General features: G+C 34.4%; 1 long non-coding RNA gene across 3 annotated transcripts; it reads left to right on the top strand.

Moving 5' to 3' along the window:
- Positions 1–1,836: 1,836 nt before the first annotated feature.
- On the top strand, positions 1,837–9,190 carry LOC146888685 (uncharacterized). 3 transcript variants are annotated; one of them, XR_014983937.1, is made up of 5 exons: positions 1,837–2,235; positions 2,777–2,852; positions 3,078–7,662; positions 7,818–7,931; positions 8,731–9,190. It is a non-coding gene; the product is annotated as an uncharacterized LOC146888685 (long non-coding RNA). The 3 variants fall into 3 exon arrangements; XR_014983936.1 differs by having other exon boundaries at positions 7,795–7,931; positions 8,731–9,189; XR_014983935.1 differs by having other exon boundaries at positions 3,078–7,931.
- The last annotated feature ends 3,263 nt before the right edge of the window (positions 9,191–12,453 follow it).

The raw sequence follows: 12,453 nt of genomic DNA, 5'->3' as shown, positions 1-12,453 counted from the left end.
AGTGAGATTCTAATTACATCACCAATTACAACGTCGAACCTGTGTCAGACGTAAAAAGGCCAAAATAACAAACATACAAAACTTATTTTGTGTTGGTGACAACGTCGAACTTGTGTCAGACGTAAAAAGCCCAAAATAACACATAAAAAACTTATTTTGTGTTGGTGACTTCACTCATTCCAAGCGTATATAAAGTAACTATTGTTTTTGTGTCACATGTTCCAAGCATCTACATGTGAAGTTTTACTGCTTTATCTAAAGAAAATGCTATCATGATTAAGTAAGCAAACAAGAATTCTAACTAAAAATAAAATTGAATTATCAACGAGCATTATCATACAATGCTAAAAACAATTATAAAAACTTAAAAAAATAGATAAAATAGACTCATCTTTAAGAAAGTTAAAAAACAACACTTCAATTGCACATAACTTCAAAATTAACTATGAAATTACAAGTAATCAGCCTAAAAGATTTAGTCTTCCACGTACAAAACAATATGAAACATAATATAAACGGTACATCAATGATGAGTGATAGTGAGTGATGGATGATGGTGGATGGTGATTCAATGAGCTCAACTAAAACTCTATTTATAGCACATTTAGTTATCAAATCTATTTTTCAAAGATGCAAACTTTGTGCTTTGATTTAATCCAGCCAAAGCAACCACTTTAATGGACCCGTTCAACGAATCCTTGTATATTATTTAGATTTTTTTTAAAAGAATTCTATTTATAGTAGCTTATTTTAGTTGGTTTAACTCAAAAACATGAATGTATGTCTCTTATGTATAAATGTCTCTTTATTATAAACTTTGTGTATGGTTATATACGTTTGTCCATATCATTTTTAAAGTCTTACACATTCTACTCAATATGGACATACCAACTAAAGATGACATAACAAATAAATAAAACCACAAAATTAAATATGTTTCTCGATTAATATAAATATCTTAACTAATATTTTATTTTTTAGATACTTATAGTTAATACAAGCAATTTAAAAAATACTATTAAAATGTAAAAGATAAAAACTTAGCAAACGATTTGCCAATACAAAAGTAAGGCAAAATCATCAAATAAGCTAAAATTTCATTACTAAAAATTCTTATATTACATGGGAATTTTCTTGCAAATTTGTTAAAAAACTTTGCAAGAAAAGATTTTTTCTTGCTATTTTTTCTAAGAATTTTAATTGGTAGGTAATTCCTTCGTGGGTAATTATATTCTACAAAATTATAAAATTCACAAGTACTTCCTACAAAATTTGTTGCGTAGAGTGTTTTATGCGAAATATTTTGCAAAAAAATTGGCAGCAATTTCCTGCAATATTTTTTCATAACAAAATTTATAAGTATTTCCTACAAAAAATATTTCAAAACAAAATTGGTAGAAAATATGAATTTTTTTAGTAGTATTTGTTTTTGTAAATGCCTTAATCAAGGTAGTAAAGTGCAAAAACTAAGAGTAAAATTTTTTGTTAACTTTCCCTGTAACCATTCTCAAAAATTAATAAACATTTATCAATTTTCTCAATCGATTCTCTTAATTCTGCAAAATATCCATTATTATATAGTGTATATAGCCAAATATACCCTAAAAAAATATAACATTTTAGTTGAGGTTTATTATTTGGGGTTATCATAACCTCCAATAAAATATACACATTGTGGAGGTTTTAAAAGCTCCAGTAACTACCTGAGGTTTTTCCAAGAAACCCAAAGGAATGTCTCTTTATTTTTTTTTTCTCTTTTTTCGTAATTTTTAATTACTTGACCTGTGCACGTTACCTTTCCTCCTCTCTTTCTTTCTCTTTGTTGTACCCTAATACATTATAAAAAAACTATTTTTTTAGTAGCAGTTATTTTGTAGCAATTAAATAAAACCGTTTGAATTGTTTAAACTTTTTTAATTTTGGTTAACCGTCAGAAATTATTTTATAACTTTTATCAAGTACTTAATCTATGTTATCCTTCAAACCCTTAATTTCTATACCTTAACCATTTTCGAAATGAAAATTGTGTCCCGTTGAACTTTTCACTCCAATTTTTCGCTACATGTTCCTTTGATAAACAATGAGCACCGCGAGCTATGTCAGGTTGGATGGATCTAAATCCAGTAGTGACTGCACCTGAATCCATGAAGATGATGAGGTTGCACCACAATCAAGAGGCAAAAGTGGTTGTTTGGAGACGAAGAACCCTAAGACAATGATCGCAGTGATGCAAACGTATGTACGTTCTAGACGCTGAATTTGACTGATGTTTTCCTATCGATTACTTTGTGATAAATTACATAAACTGGTTTTTTTATTGATTACTTCATTTTCCTCCTTCTTCTAGGTTCTTTGGAATTTTCAACAGAGTATTTCTTTTAGCTCTTTTTCATGTGTCAAAGTCATCTCTTGTATTGCATCTGCTCCTATATGAAAATGATTGGCCTTGTTTGTTCTTGTTTACAATCTGTTTAATGTTTCAGATTTCATGGCTTATCTTTGTTGGGAGTTTAAGCAATTGTTTTGTTTTGTTGAGAAGGAGGGGGATATAATAGGTTTATCCAATATTTAGTTTTGCTTGGTTCTGATACTTATTGTCATTTTGATGCAAATTTTTGGGAGTCATCTTGTAACTTTTTCTATCTTAAACTTTTTGATTTTGCTTGTTTGTAGTTTCAATTTTTACTTTTGTGAATAATGTTCTTTGGAAAAATGTTCATTTGTACTCATTTTTGAGATCCTTTATTCCACATTGTTTTTAAACATGTCTTTTCAGGTTTGATCAGCCTACAAAAATTAGAATTATAGGCTTCATTTTGGGTTCCACGCTAAAACTCTCTGACCATGGAAAGGTTTGATGTCTTCACTCTCTTCTATTTTTCTATTTATCTTATAGATATAGATATTAGATATAGTGATACATATGAAGGTTTTATATGTTCATTTCATATTAACAATTCATTGGAATTAGCCCTGCAGAAATGCATGGAGATAGGTTGAGATTGTTTCTCCTTTCCTTGTTTGAAAAATCATTATCAAGTTCCTAGACTAATGCAATTAGATTCATTTAATTGCAGAGTTGTTACTCAAAATAAAGGAAGATGAACTAAACTCAATTATTGTTGAAATGAGACGACATTGCACTTCTTTACAGGAGAAATTAGTGAAGGAAGAATCAGAGAAAATAGTAAGTGAGATTTTCAAGTCAAGTAAGTGGAATTTCGTGGGTGAATCTTTGGAGAAAAATGGTAGGGAAAGGTTATATTTGATAACAATTTATACTTATCTGTCTGTAAAAAACCCAAATCAAATACACTATTGCTTCCCCGTGTTTTGTGTTGTTCTGTTTTCAGGATTGTTAATTCGTCTCTATTATCTTGTTTTTCTGCTATCTGGAGGAACTTTTTTTACCCTATCCAAAAAAAGATAGATAGAACCGTGCACTCACAAAGAAAAGGAATATGTAACTTTTATGCTACTATAATTAAAGTTGTTAAAAAATATTCAAAATTGATCAAATAGATACCGAATTGACTTGTTAAATTTTTTCAACCATTTTGTAAAGTTTTTAACTAAAATTATCATATTTCATGAGCTCTATATACACAGCTGATTAATCTATTTGGAAACATGTTACTAAACCAATTAAGAAGAAGTAAATAATTTTCTGCACTCACAGGGCTTTAAATATGCGAAAGCATTTATACCTTGTGAACATTATAAGTGGTTTCATGTAGTTGAATTGAAAAGTCTGTTGGGATTTGAGGAGCAATGAACCTGCACAAAACCAACTCAAAAAAAGAAACAAAAAGAAAACTAGCACATAAAGGGTTCACTCAAAACATGTTACTGCAGAATTTTTATCTGTCTAATCCATAAAAAAAAATGGTATTTTGCAATTGTACCATGAATGTTCTCCTCTGAAGCTATCAGCTATTGTCGTGAGTTTGTTGGGAATGACAATGGTTTTGTTAGAAAGCTTATCACTTCCATTAGAGTCTCGTTGTAGTTGAAGGGAGTTCATGGTAATAGAGTTCATTCGAAGCCTATAATGTTTTTCATTCTCTAACTTGATATATATATATATATATATAGCAATGTTATATATATCTATGATAAAAGATACCATGTCCAATTCAATACTGTTCCAACAATACAATTTGAGGAGCAAATTGTTCTGGTGCTTAGATCGCACTATAAATCAGACATGAATAGCAACTATTGCAACTTGGAGTAGAATAACACGATTCTTGCATAGGTTCTACGAGGTCTTAAGTGTAGTTGCGGCACCTTGTCACTCCTCCAAGGCCCATCACGCCTTGCTTTAGCAGTGATTTTTTAAATTGAAAAGGGCAGCCAGAGTGGATAAATTGCACTGCATCACAGTTCAGAGTTCTATTCTACTCATGGCTGCACTTGCATCTAGTGTGATAACAGGAAAGAGAGATGACCGTTTTCACAAGCCTAATCCTATATGACTATATTGTATTTATTTTTACTTGAACAACTTTTGTGTTTTAATTGCAAAGACATGATGTGTTTCAACTTTTGGACCATTAGTTTTAACTTTTATATCTTTGCACAAGATATTTAAATATTGTCAAACGTCTAGTTTCAAATAAAAACATATTTAATTGAGATGATAGTTTTTTATTTCAACAACTGTTAGTTTAGCATTTTTTATCATAAAATTTATGTAAAACATAGTCAAATTTGTTATTGTTTTTCAAATACATATATTTAATATCGGAGTATGTATTATAAATTCTAATGTGAAATAATTATAATAGCAGAATATTTATTTTGAATATTAATATTATTCTATTATAACATATTTTAACAGAATTCATGCTCCTAGATTTATTTTTTCGGTTACTGATCATGAATATGTGCTTATATTTGTTTTCTTAGTTTGTGAATGTGAGAGGATGTTTTATTATTAATCTTCAATGTGAGAGGACAAGCCAACAACACCATTGCTGAACTCACTTCACTTAGAAGAGGCCTTGAACTAGCTCGTGAAAATGGTTGGAATGATATTTGGCTTGAAGGAGATGCGAAAGCATTGCTTGAGATAATAGAGAAAGGGAGAAAAGTTAGATGCATGGAGGTAGAAAGACATATCAGTATGGCATTTATTGTTGTTTAATGTGATGTGGAAAAGTGCTAGCTCACGTGGTTGAGAGTACTCTGATTATGTGTGAGGACTTGGGTTCGAGTCCTATGTATGCCAATTATGTGTTGTTGTTTATGCTTTATTTTAATAATATGTAAGAGTGTGTAATTTGAAATGTAAACTTATGCTGAGTGGGTAGATCACCAAAGGTGGTTTGGCATAGTGGTTGTGCTTTGGCCTTATGAGTGGAAGGTCATGGGTTCAAACCTTGGTGGGTAAAGCATAAGCTTTATTTTTGCTAATTATTAGTTGTGGCATGGATGTGAAGGGGTAAAGAAAACCTAGCAGAAGGGTAACTAGTAGGTGCTGAAGAATCACTCACTTAGGGACTTGAATAGCCATTAAGCCCGCACTAAAGCCAAAACTCGTTTTATTTTTAACACCAGTCTCAAAGTCACCTATAAAAGCAAAATTTTAGGTTGATGGAAGGGCGTGCAAGGGCTGAAGCAAGAGGGAGGTTGGAAATCAAGGTGTTGTCTTATCAATTTTGAGCACCAATTTCAGGTTAGGGGAGCTGAACTGTAATTTTTATACTTTTGGTCACATTGTATGTTGAGATACTGTCCTATTGGTATGTTTGGCTATCAAATTTTGGGTTCCCCATGAGAGGGATTTGGGGTTGGTATTTGGGTATGGTTATATTGGTGTTTTACCTAAATTTATGTGTATGATGGATGTTGCATTAGGTACGCTGCCTTGTGAAAATGTGAGGGTTGGGGGATGGTATTGCATTCTAATTATATTGTATGTTTGTTGCAACTTGTATGAGTTGCCTTGGTACGAAGTGAATCGTGAATTTGATGTTGGTTGCTGTTATTGCGTGCGTGATCAGAGTAGGAGTTTGCAATTCTCGCTCAGGCGAGCCAGGCTCGCCTAGGCGAGATTAGTAGAGACTCATATCCTGTTGCCTCACGAGCTTCTCGCTCAGGCGAAGAGGATGGCTTTTGAGCGACACCAACTCTCGCTCAAGCGAGTGAGGTTCGCCTGAGCGAGATAGTGAAGGAGTTGCGCATGTTGAGCGTGATTTCTCGTCCAAGCGAGAGTCTTGTGTGTTTTGAGCGACCTAGGGTCTCGCTCAGGTGAGATGGCCTTGCCTAAGCGAGATGTCTTGGTCATGTTTTGGAGTTTTGCGTGTGTTTCAGCCCGGGCGAGTTTGAAATGTGTTTTTGGGCGAGAGATGATCTCGCCTAAGCGAGATAACTTGATGTTGTTGTTGTTTAAAGCTCGCTCAAGCGAGGTGAGTTAGCTTAAGCGAGGATGTGGGCTTGGCTTGGGCGAGAGGTCCCTGGCTTAAGCGAGTTTATATGATTTACTATGTTTCTATGTGCTTGTGAAGTGTGTTTGGTTGTTATACCATGGTTAGATTGTATATGCATGTGTTGTGGTGTGTGGGCTTGAAGGACTAAGTCCATTAGGGGTCTGGGATGTGCTCGGTGGTTGGACACATGATGGGCATGGAACTGGTTGAGTTCCCGTCGGCTACTATTGGGCGAGGAGTCCTTAGTATGGTGATTGCATGTGTCGGGCGCACAATGGGCAAGAAACTGTGATGTTCCCGTCGGCTACTATTGGGCGAGGAGTCCATAGTATGGTGATTGCGTGCGTGCCAGGGTCCAAGTGTGAGACTTGGATGTTTATACTACAGGCGAGGAGTCTGTAGGGCAGGACTATGAGCGGGATAGGCTCATAGGGTTGGACCACGAAAGAGTTAGTTTCGTGGGAGCACAGGGAAGTCCCAAGACCTAGTTCATGCATATGACTCATGAAGGACTATGAGGTCATGGTTGGGTGGTTTGAAAAGTATGAGGATTTAATTATATTGTTTTGGGTGGGGAAGCATATTTACTTCATATATATCTGTTATGTTTTATTGTGCATAGCTCACCCTATCTGTGTGTGTGTGGCGATGATCGAATAACTTGTTATTCGGGAGCAGATGATGTGACAGGTGGGCCAGGAGATGCGTAGACATGGAGCGGGGGTTATCCTGGGATAATTTTGTAGATACATATGTATACTTTTACTGTTTTGTTTTTGAGAATATTATGTAAATCCGGCTGGAGCCGTTGACTTTTATTCTAGTTTTTATGAATCATGGATTCTTGGATTTACTAATTTTAATTGTTAAAGTTTTAATTTTTCCCGTGTTTTTGGGAAATAATTCATAATCAATGTGGACTTTAATGAAATTCGAATTTTATTTATTTTATATCAGTAATATTCCTTAGGGATGTTACATGCGAAAACATTGCTTGAGATAATAGAGAAAGGGAGAAAAGTTAGATGCATGGAGGTAGAAAGGCATATCAGTGATATAAAATGTATGCTACCAGACTTTAACAAGTGCTTGGTGAGTCACATATACAGGGAAGGGAATGGAGCTGCTCATAAATTTGCTCAAATGGGTTATCACTTGGACCATCCTACAATTTGGAGACTCATTCCTCTTGAAGAAGTTGTCACTCAATTGCTTCAAAATGCTCAAGGTATAATTGTTTTTAGAATGAAGGGATAAATCACACTGATTTTTTCTTCTTGTTGGTATATATGCAAATATATGATTTTGTTTTCAAATAATGTATGTGATATAAACTATCGAACATATGTGATGTACCAAGTATCTCTCAATCAATTGATCAAGGAGGAACAAGTACTATGGTGAATGGGTTACTAGCTCAACCAAATGTCTAAGGCCAGCTAACAGAGAAGCTGCTCTCGACACTGAAACAAACAAGCAGAGCTGGGCACCACCTATGTAGGTCTTACTTTCTGTCCTCTTTTTAAATTATCATTTTCAGACCTCCATAATTGATATTTGGTCTTGCTTGAAATTTGATGATTATCTTGCTTTGTAGTTCTTATAGCAGCAAATCTAGAATAGTTCTTAAAAGTTACTCTAAGTTTATCATGAGTTATTTTATGGGGATTTAAAAGTTACTCTTATATCATGATTATCATGAATTATATATTAAATAAAGTCTGTTGATTTATAAGATATATTTATGGGGATATTCTTTCTTTGCTTTCCATAATGCATATATTCATTTAGCATAAGGACAAGGTTTGTAGAAATATTGTGAATTATTTTTTTTTTCAAAAATGCCAATTAACCAAAATCTATCCAAAACCATCTTACTGTAATCACATTATGCTACCTGATTCACTACAGGATAAATTATGGCTATTTCCAAGATTTTGGTGAGTTTTTTGGTACCATAATTGCAAATGCCAATAGACTTTGCTAGTCCCAACTTGTAACACTCTTCCATAATTCATCAATTACATATTCATATTATTATATTGATATAATATAGTGTAAAATGATTGTTTTAGTTGTGAAAGTGTTGTTTTTCTTAAATATTGTTTGGAGCTAAAAAATAATATTAAGATAATTAATTTCATTTGGATGCAATAATATTATGAATCATTTAATGAACATTAAGACAATGAGTTTATGAATCATCTTTTATTTTTACTCAGTGTGGGACCTAGACTTGCTTGGATTATTTCCATCATATTCATAGACTAACCTTTGAATATCCTTGACTATGCAGGGCTTTCTTTAATGTTGTAGGAACTGGATTGTTCTAGTTATTGTTGCTTGGGATCATAATAGCAGCATTGCTTCCACATTTGGTTGTAAAATATGTTTATGAATATTATTTTTCGAATGATATTCAGATTTGTAGAGAACCTGAGAAGATTGAGTATGAGAGATTTGTTGAAAGTGCAGCAATAGAGATGCTTCCTATCTCAAACATTCCACCAAGATAAGAGAAGTGATCTTCTGTATTTTTCTTTTTTGTAAAGTTTTGATGAAGGATTATGTTGTTCTGTTTTAAGATTATTGAATATGGTGTGTGTTGATTAAGAAAGTTAAGTGAAATCCCCACTGGACATTAAGATAGCAAGCTATCTAGATGTGAAGGTTCCTTTCACAAAGCTCAAGAGAAGAAGATGATGGATTGATTCAAAACAAAAAGGAAATGGAAAGCACATAAACCATAGAAAACCAAGAACAATTAAAGGAAGAAGAAAACATAAAATGGAAAGGAAAGAAATGGTAAAAATGTGAGAAGCACGCCACTACAAGGCTAGGCTAGAAGCCATGACAACCTTGAAGATGAGTGGATATGTGTCGCCACTTGCTATGCAAGATAAGGCTTAAAAGTATTCACTCCCAAGGGAGGAAACTCTCACAAATGGTTGAGACACAAGTGTTTTTACTTCAAAATGTTCAATCCTTTTACATGTTTAGGAGCACCCCTTATATAGAAGAGTTTAGGGCCTCTAAGCAAATAAAAGATATCTAAGGATGTCTCTACAAAAACCTAACCCTAGCTTCTAGAAATTAGGTCAAATAAGGTTACAAAAAATGAGAGACAAAAGACCTAACTATGGTGTGTGCAAGGCTAATTTCGTTCTAGCACAAAAGGAGACAAAGAATGTGTCTCATATGTCTCAAAAAAGTGGCCAAAGTGTGCTAAAAACAAAGGAGACCAAAGGTACACAGGTACACTTGCTTCATGCCTTTTACTTTATGCTTTATGTCTTTGCTTTACTCTCTCTTCCACATCATTTATGCTCCCCAATCACCATGCACCACCTAGCATTGCTTTCTTATTCTTAATTAACCTACAAAGCAAATAAACATAGATTAGTATGTTGGCTTAAGTCAAGTCAACTATAGTTAACAAGTAAAACCTAGTCAAAGGTCAACAAGTCAACTAAAGTTGATTCAACAAAGTCAACTTTGGGAATCAAAAATAACAAACACAAATGAAAGGGATGAAGGATTAGTGAGCTTCCTTTCTAAACATGCTTAGTCTTCTTAAGCATGTGCCTCCATCCTTGGTTGGGGCAATCCTTCATCATCCTCCCCTCCTTGGAGAGAATTTGACCACAAATTCTTTATGCCTTTGTAGATAGAGCTTGACTTGATTTGGGGGAGGATTTGCACCTCCCTTTTATGAGCTCTTGTTCCATCCCTTCTAAGGGTATTACCCCTAGCTTTGGTTAGGCCATCCCTCTTTTCTAGACCATTCTTCGTCTCATGCTTGTGCATTGGGTCTTCCTTTTGAGCCTTGGAAGAGAAGGAAGAATGGTGATGTCCATCTTGCGTAGGAAATCTTTTTCTGGAGGAAAGTAACACTTTGGAGGTAACTTGCTCTTTTTCTTTTTCATCTTTTCTCTTATCTTTCACTTTATTTTGGTCCTATTTGCTTGATTGGGTGAGAGAGGTAGGAGTGTGAACTTCTTGCCTTGGAAGGAGAAAGCATAGGTGTTAGTATGGCCATCATAAAAGACTTTTCTATCAAATTGCCATGGCCTACCTAGCAAAATATGATTTGCTTCCATAGGCACAACATCACATAACACTTCATCTTTAAAATTTTCAATTGAAAAGTTAATGAGGACTTGTTGAGTTACTTTAATGTCTTCTTCCTTAAGCCATGATAGCTTATAGGGCTTGGCATGAGGGATAGTTTTCAAGCCAAGCTTGTCCACAACCCTTGTGCTAGCCACATTTACACAACTTCCATTATCTATGAGGAGGGGACATAGTTTGTCATTGATATTGCACCTTGAATGAAAAATGTTTTGTCTTTGAGAAGGGTCAAGTTCCTTGGAAACTTGTATTAGTTGGTGCCTTATCATTAACAATCCACCTTCAAGGGGTTTAATCCTTTCACTTGAAGAGGAAGTGTGAGAAGAAGTACTTTTGGGGGAAGGGGGAGAAGAATGTTCACTCATTACTTCTCTTTTAAGGTTTAAGGTGATGGTTCTTTTGGTAGGACAATTTGAAGCTATGTGTCCATATCCCAAACACTTAAAACATTTTATAGAACTTGTCCTTGTACCTTGAGAAGAATTAGGAGTTTCATTAGAAGGCCTAGATGAATTAGTCCTAGGAGGTGGGTCTTGGAAACTCTTGAGTGGTAATTTATCATGTTTTCTTTCTTTATCTTTCCAAGTACTAGAATAGTAGTCATTGTATGAACCATTCCTCTTGGCCTCTTTTTTCTTTTGCAATTGAGTTTCAACTTTAATGGCCAAATGTAAAACTTTGTCAAGAGAAGAGTACTTATATAACTCTACTAAATCTTGTATGTCCCTCCTTAACCCACTCACAAATCTAGCTACCTTTTCCTCTTCACTTTCAAATTGGAGTCCTACTTTGAGAAGTATGGACTCCATCATTTTAAAATATTCATTCACACACATGGACCCTTTTTGAAGTCTTTGGAGCTTCAAAAGAGCATCCCTCCTATAGTAGGAAGGAACAAATCTACCGCGCATCAAGGTCTTGATGTCCATCCAAGAGGCCGCGGGTGGCTCTTGGTTAATATTTTCCATACACAATTGATGCCACCATGTCATGGCATAATCCTCAAATTCTAAAACTACTAAATCTACTTGCTCTTGATCACTAACTGAATGAATATTAAATATTTGGTCCACTTTTTGTTCCCACTCAATGTAGATGTTTGGGTCATTTTCTCCTTTGAACTTAGGAATCTTTGGAGTTTGCTTCTTTTGTGATGGGTTGCGCCTAGAATGCCCTCTTTTCCTAGCCTCTCTTTCTTGCTCTTTAGCTTTAAGCCTTTGAATGTGCTCTTGGATTCTTAAGTCACTTTACTCCTTTTCTTTTCTCAATTGTTCAAAGGACTCCTTCCTAGACAACTCCAAATCCCGAAGCAATCTCATCAATGTATTGTTTTTGTTTGGAGTAGGTGCATTTGATAAACTTGCCATGATTCCTACAACAAAACACTCAAAGCCAAGACAAAATAAATGAATTAGAGGTTAGACAACATGAAAAATGAGACTAATTCCAACCCAAAATGCAACCCAAGTGTTTAGATCACACTCCCAAAGTAACAAGGCAAGGCTAGCACTTAAAATCCACCAAAGGATTGAAGAAAACACTTTTAAAAACTTGTGCAAAACCTTTCAAATGCAAGACAAGTGGCCACAACACCCCCAAGAGTTTCAAGAAAAGAAAACTAGTAAGACAAAACAAAGAACACCTAGTGACAAGCAAGAAAAACACAAAAACAAGGAAAGCTAAACTCTAAAGAAGAAAAGTTTGAGACAAAACTTTTAACAAGACTCAAACAAGAAAAGCACATTTTAAAGACTCTATGGAAACTACTTGACAAGCATCTTCAAGTCTTAAATCATGCATATACTAAGAAAGATCATAACCAAGTTAAAGTATGGAACAAATTAGCCAATATCACCCAATTCTCAAGTATGAAAACTAGTAGCATAAC

Source organism: Vigna unguiculata, chromosome 1 (genome assembly GCF_037176805.1).
Source record: "Vigna unguiculata cultivar grain cowpea cultivar isolate G323 ecotype 2 chromosome 1, ASM3717680v1, whole genome shotgun sequence".
NCBI classification, from domain to species: Eukaryota; Viridiplantae; Streptophyta; class Magnoliopsida; order Fabales; family Fabaceae; genus Vigna; species Vigna unguiculata.
Note: the sequence above shows the minus strand (reverse complement) of the source record. Positions and strands in the feature narration are given on the sequence as shown.